The sequence below is a fragment of the Haliotis rubra genome, unplaced genomic scaffold, assembly GCF_003918875.1.
Source record: "Haliotis rubra isolate DU_JTF1 unplaced genomic scaffold, ASM391887v1 Scf177, whole genome shotgun sequence".
In the NCBI taxonomy this organism is placed as follows: domain Eukaryota; kingdom Metazoa; phylum Mollusca; class Gastropoda; order Lepetellida; family Haliotidae; genus Haliotis; species Haliotis rubra.
The window spans coordinates 1382965-1404239 of record NW_025765747.1 but is presented as its reverse complement, the minus strand read 5'-3'; the positions used below and the strand labels follow the sequence as shown (position 1 = coordinate 1404239).

At 42.8% G+C, this 21275-nt stretch overlaps 1 protein-coding gene across 1 annotated transcript in view; it reads right to left on the bottom strand.

Annotated features, from left to right (window-relative positions):
• The window catches only part of LOC124273155 (calcitonin receptor-like), a 188533-nt gene extending 167705 nt beyond the window's left edge, over positions 1–20828 (bottom strand). The window contains exons 1-2 of the mRNA XM_046708374.1: positions 20584–20828; positions 13632–13764 (exon numbers count right to left, since the gene is read on the bottom strand). The gene's annotated coding sequence lies outside the window, so the exon portion shown is untranslated. The remainder of the gene's footprint in view (positions 1–13631; positions 13765–20583) is intronic.
• Positions 20829–21275: the final 447 nt, after the last annotated feature.

Here is a 21275-nt window from a genome sequence, read left to right as displayed (position 1 = left end):
TGTTTGTTAGTTTCACACTAAGGTCTTCGTATAAATTTCTGGGTCAACTGGACAAATAATTAATGTAACAAATGTATGTTATTTCACGATAGTATCACAACATGTTCATATTTGTTAATTCCGGATCATCCTGAACATTAGTCTGGATTTGTCTGCACATCTACATGTTCGTCTGTTTCAAAACAGTAGTGAACGTCCATAGAGAATACTACACGAGGTCTAATTACATACGAATTATACGAAACGAGTGTCCTTCCTATGGTGTCTGACACAGGTCAACGCGATACGACACTAGTGTGACGTACGAGATTAGTATGCAACTACCCATACGTTGACCACGTGGGTAATAAATGACACTATTCAAGGCCGACTCACTTACACTTACGCAACTTAAAGCACTATACGTATGATCCCCAGGGAGTTGAGATAATAATACGATGTTGCCGTTTGAGTTTGATATCCAATGATCGAGGGAAAATCAAAGCACATTTGAGCAGCTGAGCTGGATATTGGCGTTATAGAAATGTTAGTATAATAAATTATAATAATAGTATTACGTATTATGAAATGTCGTCATTGCAATTAATTTACAGAGACTGCCCAACACCTTGTCATTGGATGCCTTTCCTTGGCACAAACAGCATATCTTAAAAGACATGATGGCATGGCTCGTTGTTTCTTCTACCGTCTTTGCCATGCCTGTTGCTTTGACTCCGAGGTCCATCCATGGTACGACCCTGAACATGTCCAGGGCGTCATGGAAAATGATGCTTTTAAGTATCTTTGGAATAGGCCCATATACAGCCTCAGAAGAATTCCAGCCAGCAAACCTGATCTTGTCCTTTTTGATAAAGCCAATTAATTTATTTATGTTATTGAGTTTTCTGTCCATTTTGACAGCAATGTGGTTGGCAAGATTCAGGAAAAGCAGGCTAAATATGCGAACCTCGCCTTTGGAATGTCTCGCTTGCATCCCAAGTACACTGTCGTCAGGCTCCCTATTGTTCTTGGTGCCCTTGGTTTGGTACCTCCTGATCTCTTGGCGCAGATCAGAAGAGTGCCCGGGTTCTCCACCGGGAGCACAGTCCCTCTGACACTCTGGGTAATGCAGAAGGCTGCAGTGTTGGGGAGTCTACATGTACTCCGGAAGGTTCTTGGTGGGTTCAACTACGCAGCGTTTCCTGGGAGATGTCCCATTCGCTGTCTGGGCTGCGTGTAGAGGGGGCGAGGGCCCTGAGCTGATGGTGAGCCTTAACAGCCTGACTGTGCCAGGATCACCCGAACCCTGTCTGCTGCATGCTATTTTTAATCTGTAAAACATAGTATTACGTTTAAGGTGGAGCATATGGCTGAGCAAATCATGTATTACTCTGTTGTACTACAGTGATTCATAAAGAAGGTAAATGCATATCAGGTCCACAGCTGGCCACATCGTCATCCCGACCCCAAGTGTACTTTGACAGCATGATGCGTTAAACGATGGGAGTTCTGATTGACCCAGTTGGACATCCTGGCTGATGTGATTGGTAATATCATAACAGAGGGTATAGGGAAAATATCCGGCACATGCTGTTGCTTCCGATTACTCCAGATTGATGGACCATACTGTGGGGCAAGATCATTATCTCGTCTGTATGCCCCGTGGTCGTTACTTATGTAAACGATAAATGTCAGGTATTCCATAACACGCTGAGTGTAATGGAATACCTGGCATTTATCATTTACATTATGGCAAGACACCTGGTGTCAGTGATGCGGGTTGTGCCTGACCACCAGGCTGTTCTGATATAATTACACCATCGGTGGAACAGGACCGCACTGAATGGTTTCTTGGCCTGTTACCGGAGAACCGTCATTCGCAACACCGTGATCTCCTGACACTGAGGGAAAAGTACATCAGCCAGAAGCCATTACATACATGTAAAATGTGATAGTGTGAATAGCTTTCTGATAACAGTTAGACGTCCCTAACCATGTAATATCTTCATTTAGTGGTGATATGAATGAATAATTAAAATGATGTCATCTGCACTTCCTGTTTTACCCGTCTTGTCGAGACAAGTGATTTATCTGACTACCAAATTCCAGTTTCCACCCGCAAAAGGACTTAACTGAAAATAGTTTGTAAAATATATGATGGGTTTACACTACTTATACTTTGCAAAGCATGCAATAAACCGAAATATGCACTGCAGTCGCCATATTGATTACGAACGTCGATTTTAGCGATTTTGATTGGACTAAGCATAGGTTCATCAGTCAAACCAGAGCATAAAGCTCTAATCCGAGCCAAGGTAGCCAAGGATATGGATATATATATACATGTATATAGGTAGTTAACTCCCTTGCTTCGGGGAGATGTGTTTGTGTGCCATGTTTCCTGATACTAATTGACTTGCCTTACATGTGTTTGTGACAGGTGTCGATCGTGGAGCAGGATACGCATACCTTTGTGTACCTGGTATCGTTATTTGATAGTGATTCTGAAACACATACCTATCAATTATTCCGAATAATACAGTGGAATCTGCTTATGACAATGTAATATATAATGTTTGTCGCTTTTGGAACCCGTGAAGATCCGGGTTAAAATTGGTTGTCAGTAATCCATGCTAGTGGTAAGAGGCAACTAACAGGATCGGGTGGTCAGGCTCGCTCATTTTGCTGACGCATGTCACCTTATCCCAAATGCGTGGATGGATGCGCATTCTGTTGATCACTGGATTGTCCGATGTAGACTCGATTATTTACAGTCCGCCGTCATGTAGCTAGCTGGAGTATTGCGTTAAACAACTAACAGTAATCGTCTTTCGGCTACTTTAAACAGGTACAAACCAGCTGCTGTAATGTGTGTCGTTATGTACATCTATAACGTACAGTAACAAAACCCTGGTGTAACATACACATATCTCAGTGCAATTTACACGACTGAATGACGATTACCACGCGAAGCGAACAACCAGTATATTATTCAAACACAATGGAATGACGCATTCCACGCGATACCGCACTGTCTTAGGCAAAGATATAGCCTCCCTACTGTATCAAGTAAATGTGTGAGTGACGTTCGTGATTGTGTACGTGACTGATGAAGTCATTAGGCTGCAAACAGTATCACGTACCGTAGTGACTGCAATCGTGCCATCAGTGTGACAAACGAGCCTTCCTAACAGGAACCTATCTCTTCCCCTTCTCCAATACGGGCCCTTGTCGATAGTATTACAATTATTTCTAGAGAGACAACAACGATATAACTCCCTTCATAATCATGAAAATAGTTTAAGCGCTTTGAAAGCCCAAAGTGTATAAAACAGTAATGGAATAACAGTTATACTGTTCGAATATTTTGTTAGATCCAAATACGATCCGATTGATCATGTTGGAAATCGATCATTAGACCCCCTATGCACCTAATTAAGACCAAAAGCATTTGTCTTCTTTCACTGGCAATTTACTGTTATGATATGAGCGTTGTCATGTTGTAGGTTTGTTTGTTTGGTTGGTTGGTGGATTGGCTGGTTGGTTGATGGTGTGTACAGTTATAATATATCTGACGGGGATGGTATATATTCGAGTCTGGACGACACAATCAGTTAGTACTCAGCAATCTTCCAGCTATAGTTTGTAAATAATGTAGTCTGGGTCAGACAATCCAGTGATTGACACCATGAGCATCGATCTATGCAGTTGGTATACGATTACATGCATCAGCCAAGTCAGCGAGCTTGACCACCCGATCTCTCACTGCAAGCATGCGTTGATGGAAACCAATAAAAATTCTAACCCCGATCTTCACGGAACTGTATGTTTTATATTCATGTTTATTCAGGTCAAAGACACATTTACTTTGAATTCTCTGTCACGATTCGTGACAGAATAGAAGGATATCTTATACTACTCAACATTTGATAAGAATATGTGGGGACTTAATGATACTGACTCTTTGTCATACACACAGTAGTATGTCAATAAAACTTCACTATTCAAAAACATATCCTGTGGAATCCGTTACATTAAGTCGGATTTCAGTATCTTTATTAAAAGTTAAGAGGTATAGACAAGCCAACGAATCAATTACAGTTCACTGGAAGATTCCTGGGACATTAGTTTAAGCCTTTTGCATTAACAGACTACGGTCTGAACATCACTGTACACTCTGAAGGCTTCGTTACATATCAGATGACCAAACCGTGTATGCGAAACTCGTTTATGCTGCTGACATTTTGATTACGATAATTCTTTCCTCACCAATTACTGTCAGTGATGAGGTTGGGCTCTACTTCATGACAAGCCCGGGAGGACAGTATCATTAGTGAATTTCCTTACTCACAGGTTTCTGTCAACCGAAGAGTAGCGTCGATCCTTGATATATAACCTGTTGTAAGGAAAGTAATATATCATCATAGACGAGGCATTAAAAGATCATTTCCCTGTGGATTCTGCATCAGGATTTGGCAGCGGAAGGTGATTAGCGTGGTGAGATTGAGCGTTGTAGTGACACTACTGGGCATGTACTTCACCGATAGTCTGTCCAATACAGGTAGAGACATGGAAGGGAATGACGCGGGACATGACGAAACGTTTGTTTTAACAGAAGGACACTTCAATATTCAGCTGCAAACTGATTTGCAGCGCTTTGGGATAATCCCATCAATATTAAATAGCGATGGATGTATGAGACACATACCTGCATTTAAGGTCAATGGCTCAATTCACATAACGCCATCCTGGAACATTTTCGAGGCGAGAGGAAAACGCAAAGTCAGTCCCAAATTAAGCAAAGTAATAATTTTGGTCTCATTTAGTAATTAGATGTATGACTAAAGGGACTCTATGGCAAGTAACACCTCATGTGCACACTCATCCAGTGCATGTAGGTCTATTACTACGGAGCTAAAAATATTTCACTATTGTAGAATAGCCTTTCTGATGGTGTCAAGGGAAGGGCATATCAAAGTAAAATGATAGAGATCTTTGATTTCATATCGATCACAGTGTGGACAGATACGTTGCTCACGGGGCATATTTGATATTCGGCCTCTGTCAATCTGTACACTTGTATGTCCAACTCTTGCAAGAGCAAACTGGCGCGCAAAAGTTCGTAGTGAAGATTCTAATAAGTATTCTTCAGCATCAAGAGTTGTTTTCTATGTTGAGTATGTATCATATCTTGAACTGCTGGTTAAAAGGTCATGCCACTGTTGAGAACTGATATCTTTTAAACGCTGTTTAAAGTCCTGAACAAAATATTCCGTAATACCAACATCATGTGAAGCCCAAGCATATCCCATTCCAACATATTGTAGTAGGGTTCTAATGTCGGAACACCATGTATGTCGACCCACATTGTCCAGATTATACAACATGTCATATGCCTTGCGTGGTAGTCGATGAGACGGGAGATGAAGGAGTAATATCATTTCCCATGTCGCCCTCAACATATTCTGAAGAATGGAACTCTGAGTGAGAAACACAAGCATGGCAAAGGTGTTGGACCGCATCGATGAATTGATTGTATAATCAGCATTATATATTCGCATTTTGATGCAAAATCACCCGGGTAGTCACTCTGTTTCAGTTTTCTGCCAGAAAATATCATACCAGTGAAGAACTCGGCAGTGTTGCTGTCGTCAACACACTGCTATGCACTTGTCGTTCCAGAGTCCACAACCCACACAAAAATAAAAATATCCCAACATATCTCCCATTAAAAAAACCAAACCTTTGGAAACATCTACAGAGGTCCCGAATGCCACAACCCGGATTAAGCCGCCTTAGAGCTTGGGTTGTACGACGTTGTTTGACTCTTTTCAGGAAGAACATGCCATACTAAATTCCCCATGGATCTTCCTGCATGGATCTAACTGTAGCAGTGCCTGGAGCGAAATAAATATTGGTACCCTATTAAGGGGCCCGTGACTTTCGTTTACGGAGGAGTGTGCAGCAGTTCTTGGTAGCATCCCATAGATGACTTCCGTACCTTGCCAGCGGCGTGCCTCTTTGGCTATGAACACATCGGATCACAAGATCGAGTTTCTGAATCCCATCATGGAACTAAGAAATGTTATGACAGCTGCATAACTGTGAAACGTAGGCGACAGCCTTTCACTGTCAACTGGGTAAGTCAGGAAAGGAAAAGGGAACTGGCTTTTCGACCATCATATAACGATAATGGATCCTCGATATACCTGACGTTGATGTTATAAGTTCTAGTCCGACGTTTCTTGGTTTCCTTCAACCAGTCCAAATTCCGATTCATATGCATTACAGATCAGCAAGGAATAGAACACAGCTGATGCCCAAGTGGATGCCAGGTCTACGCCACACAAACATGCAACCATCGTGGAAACCCAGCACCCCTCACACTATCCCCCCAGCACAGACGGCACCCGTCTCCACTTCCGACAAGTTAACCGGAAGCCCCGAAGACAGAGATACAGCAAAACCAAAGCCTTCACGCTTAGCGACAAACGCTCAAAGGGCCTAGGAATGGAGGCCCCATTACAACAAACGGGTCGCATTTTTCATTCATTTGACATCAGTTCGAAAAGCTTCTGAGACGACCAAGCACTGTGATGCGAACGAACTGTCACCGTCTGTCGCCTTCTCGTGAAGATAACCAATATCCAAATAAATTATTCATTGGCGTCCAAGGGAGTTTACAATATACGGTGACTTGCAAGCTAACATACACACATATAATCGAGTACAGCTCAGAAGCTCCAGTGACTGAATGATCCATGCCACAGATTATTGTACCATCCCGGCGACGTGGATCGTTGCTCATAACGGTTGCCATTGTTTACCATCTTCAATATAAATCGGATACATACACGCCGCCGTCCTATGGATGGAGTATCCATGAGACAGGGCTTAATCAACGCTCTGACCACCAGGTGAGGTGAGGTGAAATTGGGTTTAACGTCGTGCTTGAGAATATTTCGCTTATATGACGACGTGCATGCGTGTGTATGTGCGGCTGCTTGTACTAGCCCAGACTGAAGCTGGGTTTATAGTGCTAGCCCACTGAGATACCATGCGGCAGTGAAGCAGGAATCCCCAACTCAGTCACATTATACTGATTCCGAGCCGACCAGTCCTTGTTGTACCCATTAATGCCGAGCGCCAGGCAGGGACCAACAAGTACCATATTTTAACGTCTTTTGGTATGACGCGGTCGGGAGTCGAACCCGCGACCTTCCGCTCTCCGGGCGGACGCTCTAACCACTACACCACGTAGGCGGTCTCTGACCACCAAGGATTACATAGCTCGCTGGAATCGTTATCTCCGCAAGAATCTGGGGCAATAGTGTCAGAAAATGTCAAATATCATGTTGGTAAGATTTCGGGATAAGGGGCATAGCTTATGTTCAGGAATCAGAACTATTGCCTTTATACAGCGACCTATTTGCATGGCTGTTATCCTGCCCCGACCTGTTCCGCTTTACAGCTCTTGTCTACTGATCGATCGAGGTACTGGGCCGTAGTGTGAAAAGGGAGAGCCCATTCAAATACCAAGTGCAGGCATCGTAACAATAAGTACCGTCTTCAACGTCCATTGCTAAGACACAGCTGAAGGATCAAACCTTCTACCTGCCACTCTCTGCATGTCGTGGTTCAAGGGGAGTACTAACAGTTATTTTCGCAGTGGTAAAGCACGATATATATCTGATATCAACAAGGAGTGACTTCGATGTTAGGTAATCAATAAGGTAATGTCGAAAAGTCGGCGTAAACGTCTATTGTTAAACCGCCGGAAGTCGCGTGGCCACTAGAAAACCTGGGTCAGCGAGGTCCCTTCCCTGAGAACATTGGAGCCAATTATCTCCAAGTTTCTTTCCACAGAGTCCTCCTTCGGGGAGGCTTCAAAGTTTCCACTTATAATTCTCCCTTTGAGGCCAACATGGCCCGAAGCAGTGACAGGGCAGCCTGCAAATGGCCTGCGCTTCCCACAATGCAACAATCTTTACCTTTACGCAAAATATCGCCAGAAACGGGAGCAACGTCACGCGAAAACGTAAAGGCAGCACGCTGTTCTTTGTTTGAAGTTGACGTGGGAAATCGGGTTTTCGTTTGGACTTTTAGATTTCTTTTATCATCTTCATGTATCTTGTGAGCAGCAAGACAGTTCATTATAGACAATTGTATTATCTCAATGTAGCAAGATTATTCTCCCGTGAGGTGTTAGGGACGGAATTGAACAAGTTTTCGCACTTGATATGACGTTTGCATTGTAAATGAAGGTTTTCTTTGGAAAAAATGGGGTTCATTAGTGAATTTCTTTGAACCAAACTCATCAGAAACAGAACTTGATGTCATACAGGTACTGAAAAAGATCGAACGTCATTTCATGTTTGTTTAAATGTTCATTTTAATCATTGGTCAACTTCTTTTTTCACAAACAGGTTTCAGGCATGAAGGATAAGATAAAATATTTTTTGCGTTGCTTGTTTTGGATGGGGTGTCTCTGTGTACACATATTTCTGACTGGGTTCAGTATTCTATACATTTGTCTCCATTCTAAACAGGACATGTGTGTTCTCTCAAGGATCTTGATGGTCTCCGCAGTACCAAACCGTACATCCGCCGTGTGGTTATTTGTGTCTGCCATGTTTGAAAGTTGGCGGAGGGCACCAAGGTCAAGCACATTAGGAGATGACCCGGTACCAATCAGTGAGTGTCCAGGAAGGAACTCGTGTAATTGAAATGCATTCCAGTTAAGTGCCCAATTGATGACTGTCATTGTGCGCCTGTTAAGAGAGTAGACACGTGCGTGCAACCACCTTTAGTGTCAACACATTGCAGGAGGGTCAACAGCGAGCTCAGCGAACATGTTCCCTCGAACTTTGAACTTTGAAATACATGCTGTAGAATACCATTGTTATAATTTATTTGTGGTCACTAAGTCTGTTTTTGTGAGTGTGCGTGTGTGCGCGCGTGTGTGTGTGTGATTGCGTGCGTGCGTGCGTGTGTGTAAGGAGTGGGGTGGGATAGAATCGGGTCGTCATATAATTACATACAGTAGGGGCGGCAGGGTAATGCAGTGGTTAAAGCATTCGGCAACACGAATGTCTGGGTTCAACTCTCCAATGTGAGTAGCCCCTTTCTGGAGTCAAAACGTCCAGATGAAGCCATCTATTTTGCACAGGGTGATGTAGCAATATTGTAAGTGAGTTGTTAGTGACGCTTTGCATTATTGGCTAAATGATAAATCCCTTCACGAACTGTTTAACGCTACAATCAAACTTAGACCCCGACCCCATACTGTTTCCATGGGCACACAGCGCAATCATCCAGATGTACGTGAGTCGTAGTTGATGAGTTTCCCACAGTTGTCATTATGGGTGGATATTCCAAAGTGATTCTTTCAAGTAAGTGAGAAATGCCTTAGCAAGGAATGCATAATACATAAGTAACATGACAAACTTCCCAACGATCGCAATATCACGTTTATATGTAGTGATGTTGGCCACTCCATTAGGAAGGAACATGGACAGGGGTGAATAATTATAGTGTTTACGACACACCATTTTGACAAACAATAATTACACTAATGGTGTAATAAAACATCATGGATTATCGTGGACTATTTATTAGAATGCATTAATATCGATTGGCAGTGATTGCTCTACGTTTACATCCAACCCTTCTCATTTAGAGTTTAGCTGACACTTCAGACATGCTCCCTACATGCACCATCTAGACCCGCCCATCAGATCTCTTGCCTTGGTCAACTCTTCATCATGCCTAATTCATAGCAGCAGAGATCACTTGTGGTGTCTATCAACAGAAAACCCCGTCATATATGTCTGAAGAAAATTATCTCGTAATGTTCAAAGGTGATCCCTGTTTATATCAGTGGCTGAAGTGTTTATATCAACAAAGTTCTAACGTGTTTTCTGTGTGTCGTGTTTGTGGCCGCAATGATTCATTCTGTGTAAATTCACTGAAGTTTATTTGTCCATTTCTCGAATTTGTCTGTGAACGTCACAGGTGTTCTAATAGCATCGCAGATATAAAAGTTAATTCATACGGAGGCATGGATCTAAGAACGTGAGGAAACACTGGAGAATCTGATTAATAAAACGATTCATTCAACGTCGGGGCAAAAACCAATATATCTTATTTATTCATAGTTACTGTCTGGGAAATCTATTTCTGACAACAGCACATTAGTAATGCTTTTGAGATTTCACTGGAGTGTATCTGATTGGGGTGATCTATTCTGCCACAACTACCTCATAATCTTTCACTTCACATTGTGATTGTCCTCATGATATCGACCCTTATGCCTGTATTGAGATAACGCCAAGTTCTAATGAAGACTGAATATAAATACTCACAGTAAAAACATCGATGGTGATTACGGAATGCTGAGCTATCTTGAAAGTAGAAACATCAGGCAACACTAATTTACTTTCCTGGTGTATATTTGTCGGATATCCAAACAAATTACTCACATCATTTAGTTTACAAATGTAATATAGACCAAATGGTATTCGCACGTTAACATTCTTGAAAAAATAAACCTGATAAGTCCGAGCACCTTCTTAAATCGTGTGTCCTGTCAGGAGATGATTATCAGCAAGGATATCTGCATCCTGTGCTGAAGCATCTATATTTAGTCCAATCTGCATTTTATTCTATTCGACCCACTCGTCTTAATCGCCGAGATTCCTGTGCAGTGTCGCGTCCCTTTGACACGCTAGTGCCCAGTTATCGTAGGTTCCAGCCTCGATTCGCCCTGATCAATGTTCTAGATTTGTCGGCACTGTGTTTGAAGGATTGACAAAAGTGTTAACGGTCAGAGCACTGCATCTGTTTGAACTCCCACATCACACTGACACGCTGCTATGTATATGGAATACTGTTCAAAGCGGCATTAAACCAACCTCACACACTCCCTTAATGTTGTCCCCACCTAACTTCTAACAACACAAGAAGCCGTTATACGTAATCTGTCACGGCATGGCAGTCTGTTCCTGGATATCAACATTGGTGTCGAGACGTTGCTGGGGGTGTTGGGAACGTAGTGTGGAAATAAATTAAGAAGTTGTGATTGTTACATTATTGACAACAACCGACCGTGACGTGAGACGAGAAACACAGCGAGAGCTGTTCAATACCAGTTAGTTTTACGGTTTCCTACACACGTGTTCAGTTCTGGTGAATGGACTATCTGCGATAATGCAGTAATAGACGCTCAGGCACCACGGGAGTTCTTTCTTTGTCAGATAAAAAATTAAACAAGAAATGGAACAAATTAATATGACAGATTCAATTACCCATGACGAATAACTGTTAAAGAATCATTATGGACACGTGAGCAAGTGAAAGATACATGTCATAGTACACTATCAACGCGTTGGTCGTGATGTATCTACATCACGTGAGTACGGCGTTTTCCCACGTGTTTGTGATACATATATAATCTATATAAACGGCTATATAAGAGGTTGAATAATGGCAATAATGTAATATTGAGTAACATATTTCAGTAATAGTGAAAAGATTTATTGATCTTATACACTTTACGGACTGTCGCAGTACAACCTGATACATGTATATGAGGCTGTATTGAACTTATTTCTTGAATAACAACGAGGAACATGGGTTAACGGGGATACCCTGACCATAATGACTGTATCTGTATTTCAGGTTCAATATTGAGCACGTGTTTACCTTACGTAACTTAGACGAGAATATCACCACAGCTGAAGTACAGGCAATATATTTCTATCTATTTAAGATTGACCGTATGTGTGGAACACCAGCTCTTTCACCTCCCACTCCGTACCAATATGCCATCACAAACATTGTTGGTTAATCGTCCTCTTATCAACTTAAGCTCGTAATGCAAAATATCCCTTTCTCGTGGTGACAATAACCTTTGCACGTATCTTGGGACATGTATTTATATTTATTTCATATCATTCCCAACGCATATGATGCCGGCGATGACAAACGAACTATGTTTAACGAACTATGTCGAGGTAGTGTGGTTTATAGTGGAGTCTGTCACACATAATATGAAAATAAGGTTAGGTTTAGTGACTTTGAGGTTCCTCTTTACTTGCGACCATCTCGTTAACTCGAGGCTTCAGTTCAATATATAGATAGAAGCGTTAAGCTTGAACTAGTGCACAACGGAACCTCGATAGTCAAGACACCTCCCTAGTCCGTGGAACCTCGTTAGTCAGGACACCTCCCTAGTCAGTGGAACCTGGTTAGTCAGGAAACTCCCTTGTTAGTAAACCTCGTTGTTCAGGACACCCCCTAGTCTCTGGACCTCGTTAGTCAGGACACCTCCCTTGTTAGTAAACCTCGTTGGTCAGGACACCCCTTAGTCGTTGGACCTCGTTAGTCAGGACACCTCCTTAGTCAGTGGAACCTGGTTAGTCAGGACACCTCCCTTGTTAGTAAACCTTGTTGGTCAGGACACCTCCCTAGTCAGTGGAACCACGCTAGTCAGGACACCTCCCTAGTCAGTGGAACCTGGTTAGTCAGGAAACTCCCTTGTTAGTAAACCTCGTTGTTCAGGACACCCCCTAGTCTCTGGACCTCGTTAGTCAGGACACCTCCCTTGTTAGTAAACCTCGTTGGTCAGGACACCCCTTAGTCGTTGGACCTCGTTAGTCAGGACACCTCCCTAGTCAGTGGAACCTGGTTAGTCAGGACACCTCCCTTGTTAGTAAACCTTGTTGGTCAGGACACCTCCCTAGTCAGTGGAACCACGCTAGTCAGGACACCTCCCTAGTCAGTGGAACCTGGTTAGTCAGGACACCTCCCTTGTTAGTACACCTTGTTGGTCAGGACACCTCCCTTGTTAGTAAACCTCGTTAGTCAGGACACCTCCCATGTAAGTGGAGTGAGTGAGTTTAGTCTAACGCCGCTTTTAGCAATATTCCAGCAATATCATGACTGGGAACTCCAGAAATGGGCTTCACACATTATGCCCATGTGGGGCATCGAACCCGGAACTTCGGCGTCACGAGCGAACGCCTGAACCACTAGGCTACCCCACCGCCTCCCTTGTTAGTGGAACTTTGTTAGTTAGTACACTTCCCTTGTTAGTAAACCTCGTTAGTCAGGACACCTCGTTGTTAATGGAACCTCGTTAGTCAGGACACCTCCCTTGTCAGTGGAACCTCGTTAGTCAGGACACCTCCCTTGTTAATGGAACCTGGTTAGTCAGGACACCCCCCTAGTCAGTGTAACCACGTTAGTCAGGACACCTCCCTTGTTAGCGGACCTCGTTAGTCAGGACACCTAACATTTTAGTGGAACCTCGTTAGTCAGGACACCTCCCTTGTTAATGGAACCTGGTTAGTCAGGACACCTCCCTAGTCAGTGTAACCTTGTCAGTCAGGACACCTCCCTTGTCAGTGGAACCTTGTCAGTCAGGACACCTCCCTTGTCCTGAAACCCGACTATAGGACGACTACTGGAAGCACAGTGTAGAACTAACGGGACATTCCTTTGTATCCCACAGTATTCAGTTTTAATCTTAATCTTGACGACTCACCAAAGTCGATTTCGCCCAGATTAACGAGGTTTCTCTCAACAACTATCAGACACAGATGACTGACCAGGACATGTGTTGCAAGCAAGGTCGGAATAACTGCACTTACCTCTGGGTTGTCGTTGTCGATAGTTGCACAAATAAATTCCAGTGAAAACAGCCTCGTGTGTAGAAGATGTCTATATATCCACACGTAAATGATATGTATACAAGGGGCGTGTCAGTGTCGATCTCCAGGTACGCTGTGAGGAGAAACAAGAGAAGCAATGATGTAGAGTTGGGAGACAAGTTTACTCAGGCTGGCAATGAGCATGCGCTGATCCTCTGATAGCCAAGCACATGTCGGAGTCCCTACATCGATCTGTCCATGGTGTCAGTCCACGATATGGTTGTATGCTGGCTAGCTTATAACTGAGGATGTTGTTCTTACCTACAGAATATCGGGTACAGAGCAATGGAATATACAATTTCGAGGAATGAGAGTTGATATAAGGATTCCGAGTGAAAAAGCATAAGATCCATCGTGATAAATATAAAATGATTTAAGTTAAATTTACGTGCCAATTATATGTTTAAAAGTTTGTAAAACTTTAATTTGTAATTCCGTATCATAACACTTTTACAATTGAAAGGGGTCAAGAAAGTGTACGGTTATGTGCGGCTGATCATGGCGATTAGTAGCCTAGTATTTTAAAGTACCATGTCACACATCTTCGACTGACTGACTGACTGACTGAGTTTTGGTTTTACGCCGCTTTTAGCAATATTCCAGCAACATCACGGCAGGGGACACCAGAAATGAGCTTCACGCATTGTGCCCATGTGGGGATTCGAACCCGGGTCTTCGGCGTGACGAGCCAACGCTTTAACCATCAGGCTACCCCACCGCCCCCACATCTTCGACAATAGTTGGGCATATATTATATATATTGGGGCATATGCACTCACTTTAGCTTCCCATTGATGCAATAAAAGACTTATTATCCCTTACCACTTGCCTGAAATCGATAATTGAAACTTCGAGGCGAACAGCTTCAAAACTTGCCGTATATGAAATGTAACAATTGCTCCGTACATCGAAAACTGTCGCACGCGGTGTTGTCGGTGTTTGCCAAACTGGTTTCAATCAGAAGTTGTGCGTGGGATATTCGTAAATAGCGCTCCAAGGGACATAACTCTATGGGGTTCCCTTAAGTAAAGTTCGGCCGGTAGAGGGCGCGAGAGTGGATTTAATGCAACGATGCATTAATTCATTCGATAATTTTAATTTGATATTGTAATCTAAATACGTATTTCGGGGGGAATAAATTATATGGTAGCTTCCCTGAGCGCTGATAGTTGGTATTATTGAGAGAAATACACTATGTATTTTTAGAGAAGTGTGGTGTGATATAGTGCCATTAATGCGTTCGCTCGGCACGCCGAAGAACCGGCTTCGATTCACCGCAAAACATACAATGTGTGAAGCCCATTTCTGGTGTCCCCCGCCGTGATATTTCTGGAATATTGCTAGAACCGGCCCTAAAACTAAACTCACTCACTCAAGCCGATCACCCGATGTCGTCCTGTTATTCACCGTCGTCAGGGTACTACTGCCAGGCGTCCGGCAACAAAGACATTTTGATGACAATTTTAGGAATGGCAGGTGCTACCGGAGGAGCAGGACACGTTTACCCTTTCCGCGAACACTTGGTCCTATCACTGGTTTTCAGTGATCCAATTATATATGTTTCACTCCTTATTGTCTTAAAACGTTAGTACGGCAGTGGAGCAGCCTAGTGGTTAATGCGTTCGCTCGTCACGCCGAAGACCCACACGGGTACAATGTGTGAAGCCCATTTCTGGTGTCCCCCGGCGTGTTATTGCTGGAATATTGCTTAAAACTCTGTAAAACCAAATTCACTCAGTTACAACGTTAGCGTTAACGTTCTATTATTTTCCTGCTGTATGAAGGGATTTGCGTGGTTTCAACCACAAGGTTTGGAAAGTGTGAAACTCATATGAGAGTACAAGGAAACGTTCAGGTTTCAGGAAGGTCTCCGAAGGCAAAGCTTCTCCATATTTCCCCAGTAAAGACAACTCGGATCTGAGTGTGTGAGACAATAGGCACTATGATAGAATTCCATTTTCGGTCCAGGCACTTTGATCAGACAGACTACAGTTTGCAATTACTCACAGAAACAAAAACGCAGCAGCAACCTGCCGCCATAGCTGGAGTGCGTCAGAAATCATTACATCCCACCGCTTATTTCAACTGTGAAACCTTTTGTATTGTACATGTATACCTCCTACAGCCTGGTACCTGATCGAAGCATTTTGCTGCCAGCCATATCTATTTTTATGACATTACTTCAAGTCTAACATCACATATATCCAATGTGGAAAAGAATTAAAAAGAAAATCTCGATAGCCACCTCAATAAAAGAATGTTACATGAGGTACCTCAGTTCAGACAAGTCCATCCTTGTGTTTTTGTTGAAACAGAACAACGATGGGGAACGCTCAGTAGGCCAAGAAAACTACGCTAAAATAACCTTTCGAGGGACGTCTGTCTACAGGCCGTTGAAAATCTTACCACTTCAAAGTCATCCTCTAATAATGATTTGACTACTATTAGCTACAAAGAGCTTATACATATTGTTTAATGAATGAATGAATTTTCATTGAAGGTGAATTCAACTTTCAATATCAGTTGCAAGTATTCTAATCACAATTTAGCAAATACGCCAAACGTCATGTCCATAAGAGAAACTCAACGTAGTAAAAAATACTCATTGAAAGTTGTCACTTACGGAAACACTAAATGTTTTGTCGGAGTTTGGACGCCAACAATTTGTATGTGATTGAAGAGAGTATTCGTCAAGTCAACTTAATATCGCAATGAAAAGTGCGTTTGACATGCAGAGGGAAAAGACCATAATCTTTCACTTCACATTGTGATTGTCCTCATGATATCGACCCTTATGCTTGTATTGAGGTAACGCTAAGTTCTAATGAAGTCTGAATATAAATACTCACAGTAAAACAAAGATATTGATTACGGAATGCTGAGCTATCTTGAAAGTAAAACATCAGGCAACACTAATTTACTTTCGTGGTGTATATTTGTCAGATATCCAAACAAATTACTCACATCATTCAGTTTACAAATGTAATATAGACCAAATGGTATTCGCACGTTAACATTCTTGGAAGAATCAACCTGATAAGTCAGTGTTAGACGAAAGTTACACTTTCTCAAAAGATATTGATGCAGTTGTTCTTAACTCTGTATGTACCTTCTTTAAGGTTGGGCTAAGATAAGGTCAACATTCAACGAGATATTCGCCAAACAAATATGGCAAGATGACAAGTGTCAACCAAGCCTGTCCAACCCGATCCCGTTAGTCGCCTTTTACGACAAGCATGGGTTACTGAAGACCAATTCTAACCTGGATCTTCACGCATTGAGGATTTTGTAAAAGAATGAATATGAAACGATTACGGTAGTGTTCACAATACGAAAACTGCTACTTGATCATTACAATTAATTTTACATATGAAACAAATATCACAATTTTGTGAAAATATATATTGGCTTCTCGAAAATAACCTGCAGTTTGACCGGTGCCCCTAAAATGCCACACATGAAAATAATTCAAACTTCAGTCATTAAAATTTAAATATTAACCTGAGTTGAAATGTAATAGGGTAGTAATTCATCAGGGGTATATATCAATAAGAAGTAACAAATACAGTGACAACGAGATATTCCCCAAACAAATAAACAAACCCTTTTCAAGCAAGCCCCATCTACCGGAAGTACCAGTTATTATTTAAGGTCAAGGTCACTTACAGGTGGGGTCTTAAACAGCATCCGTGATTCGAAACCAGCGACACATTAGATAGAGTCTTTAAAGTGACTAAGAGCACGAGTGAATGGAAAGTATAGATTAAACCATTAATTTTTCCGCTTCTTTGAGGCCGCTTCCGTGGTGTAGTGGTTAGAGCGTCCGCCCGGAGAGCGGAAGGTCGCGGGTTCGATCCCCGACCGCGTCATACCAAAAGACGTTAAAATATGGTTCTTGTTGGTCCCTGTCTGGCGCTCGGCATTAATGGGTACAACAAGGACTGGTCAGTATAATGTGTCTGAGTGGGGTATTCATGCTTCACTGCGGCGTGGTATCTCAGTGAGCTAGCACTATAACACCAGCTTAAGTCTGGGCTAGTACAAGCAGCCGCACATACACATACACACGCATGCACGTCGTCATATGAGCGAAATATTCTCAAGCACGACGTAAAACCAAATTTTACCTTCACCTTCACACCGCTTCTTTGATTTGATTTTTCATAGTTTTATGTTCCTTTCTTGAATGAGGAAACTGTTGAAATACTACCTCAGAAATGTTGTCCCTTATCGCCACCGTGGTATGATCGACATATAACTAGGTGAGTGTGTTATATACCACGTCTCTAACGCTCTATGCCCAGGTTTACCCCGTCAAAGAGACTTCATTTTAGGACACGTAATTCACCTGAATATAACATTCACCAACCGTCATCATGGGATAATCCGATATAACCCGATACTGATAAAACATCATCGAGTGTCTAAAACATAAGGGAAATACTGAGAACTGTCTGATCCCATCACAACCCAGTCTCGTCACATCAGTCAGACTTACGTGTATTTCATACAGGTATGTCATCCACGTTGTCACCAACACAGACCATGCATACGCTGTGACTACGGTCGGTGGACATTTAATATTTCACTTGCCATCTGGCGCGAAAGAATTCTAAGACGCCATATGTTTCCCTTTTGCGGGAATATGTCTAGCCTGGTGAATTATGTCAAACAAAAACCCTGAATCATGATTTTTATTTGTCGGAAGAAATATTTGATGTCATAAATTAAGCGTGAGGAGACAAACTGTCCGCATCTCACTTGATCAGTCACTATTGAACTGTCGCTTCACGCGTCTGTGTACATCCTCGTTGTCTGTGCCTCGTAATGTCAAACTACTCAATCACACCAGGCAATTCAACTGAGTGAGTATTGTATGGTACCGATCTCTCCAGAAAAACTGTTATAATCTTAATCTATGGACTCTCGCTTGTATGTTTACCCATAGCGTTCCTATCTTTGTTTATATATGTTACATATTCTCGTTATGATATCCAGCTAAATGTGAACTTTCCTCCAATTTGAGGGTGGTTGACTGCCTAGCGGATGAAGCGTTCGCTCCTTATGCCTTAGACTGGAGTTTGAATCGCTGCATTTAGCGGTATTCCAGCAATACCATGGCAGGGGACACAACAAATGGGTTTCACACACTGTACCCATGTGGGGTATTCAAGCAATACCATGGCATGGGACACAACAAATGGTTTTCACACTGTACCCATGTGGGGTATTCAAGCAATACCATGGCAGGGGACACAACAAATGGGTTCACACACTGTACCCATGTGGGGTATTCCAGCGATACCATGGGGACACAACAAATGGGTTTCACACACTGTACCCATGTGGGGTATTCCAGCGATACCATGGCAGGGGACACAACAAATGGGTTTCACACACTGTACCCATGTGGGGTATTCAAGCAATACCATGGCAGGGGACACAACAAATGGGTTTCACACACTGTACCCATGTGGGGTATTCCAGCGATACCATGGCAGGGGACACAACAAATGGGTTTCACACACTGTACCCATGTGGGGTATTCCAGCGATACCATGGCAGGGGACACAACAAATGGGTTCACACACTGTCCCCATGTGGGGTATTCCAGCGATACCATGGCAGGAGACACAACAAATAGGTTCACACACTGTACCCATGTGGGGTATTCAAGCAATACCATGGCAGGGGACACAACAAATGGGTTTCACACACTGTACCCATGTGGGGTATTCCAGCGATACCATGGCAGGGGACACACCAAATGGGTTTCACACACTGTACCCATGTGGGGAATCGAACCCCACCCCGGGATGCACAAAATATCAAACAACCATATGTGGTATGTAAGTAAAATGGTGAATTATGCTAACTGGGAGCAGGGATTTCTTTGTTTTACTCTAAAACACACAGTCAACAAATACACAGCAGAATACTAACTTTAAAATATTGAGCGGTGCATGTTACACTCACTCCCAGTGTCCCAAACTGGAACAAAACTTAGCCATTTGGAGTGCAATAGGGTTTAACGTCTCTTTCAAGATCTATGCGTCTAAGTAGCTAGGTATGGCGGTGTGTGGCAACCTGGCTTAGTCCGGACTGTGTTATAGCGCCAGTCAATTGCTATACCATGCCACTGTTTAACATGGCTATACCTCACAGTACACTCAGTGGACTTCAGTCCCTGTTATTCCCCTTTAAGGCCACTGTCCACACTGGGTTACAATAGGTATCAATTAGGATGGGACAGCAGGGGATCCAAACAGCGACTTTCCGTTTTCCGGGCAGACACTCTACCAACTTGGCCACATAAGTGGTCTCCTCTCAGACAATAACTAACTGCTTGACAAGTGATGATTATGCCGCGACACACGATGACCTCCTTAACACTGGCGTGTGGCGGTACAGTACAAACCAGGCCGACTCATGGACACAGTGACCTCGCCATTTACTGCACCGCTCAGGCTATACTATGATATCAGCATCCTTAACAGGATGTATAAAAGTGATTGGGGCGTGACGGGCCACCATTTAACGATATGGCGTTTAGTAACAGGTAGACATGCCCAGATATTATCTCCGTAACCCTGGCAAATAATAGTGTTCTTACGATGTTGCATGCACCCGTTTTTGGTAATATTCAATTAACAACCCTTCCCACCCCAAATATCACCACCACTGTAAATATCCCCCCCACGCCAGCCCTACCCGACAGCGGAATGGTTACAATGACAAGCATGTTATCTCACCCTCTCTCCACGTGTCGGTTGTGTTAACTGACATATGGTGATAATGAACGTTTTGAAATAGACCAACACCACGTGTGTTGCATGTATATTTCACTGCTAACACCAATTTTCGACAAAATATGCGTGTTTCGTTAACTTACCGTCAGCTTGTCACAGGCTCTACATCATGTCGGCCTCCTTCTATTGTTAAAACCACATGCCACTGGGCGGGTGTGCGAGGTATATGTTACCCCAGTCACGAGACTCGACAGCAGCAAACTGTTGGTGTTTTCTTGATTTTTAAAGTTGACAAAGCTTGACCTAGTTTCAACTATATAAGCCAGTGCACTCTGGCGATTCAGCATAAACGTGAAACCTGAGTGCATCTGTATGATATGCTGCAGTTAGCGATCCGGCCTCACAACAGGAAGCGAGTGAGGGAGTGAGTGAGTTTAGTTTTACGCCCCTCTTAGCAATATTCCAACAATATCACGGCGGGGGACACCAGAAATGGGCTTCACACATTGTACCCTTGTGGGAATCGAACCTTGGTCTTCGGCGTGACGAGCAAACGCTTCAACCACTAGGCTACTCCATCAGGAAGAGAATCGAACCCAGGTCTTTGCTGACGGGCGTACACTGACCTCTACCTAGATGTTAGATAAACTCTAGGGAAGGTGTTTATTCAAATTAATTGCTTAACAATTTTCATATGCGTTGATAAATATCAGTGTATAATTTAAACAGGATATTAATATATTGGTATAATACAATTATTATAATTGTGCTATGAATGTCAATAAACATTGATAACAGAAAACAGAACACTTCACAATGACCTCCTGATCTATCA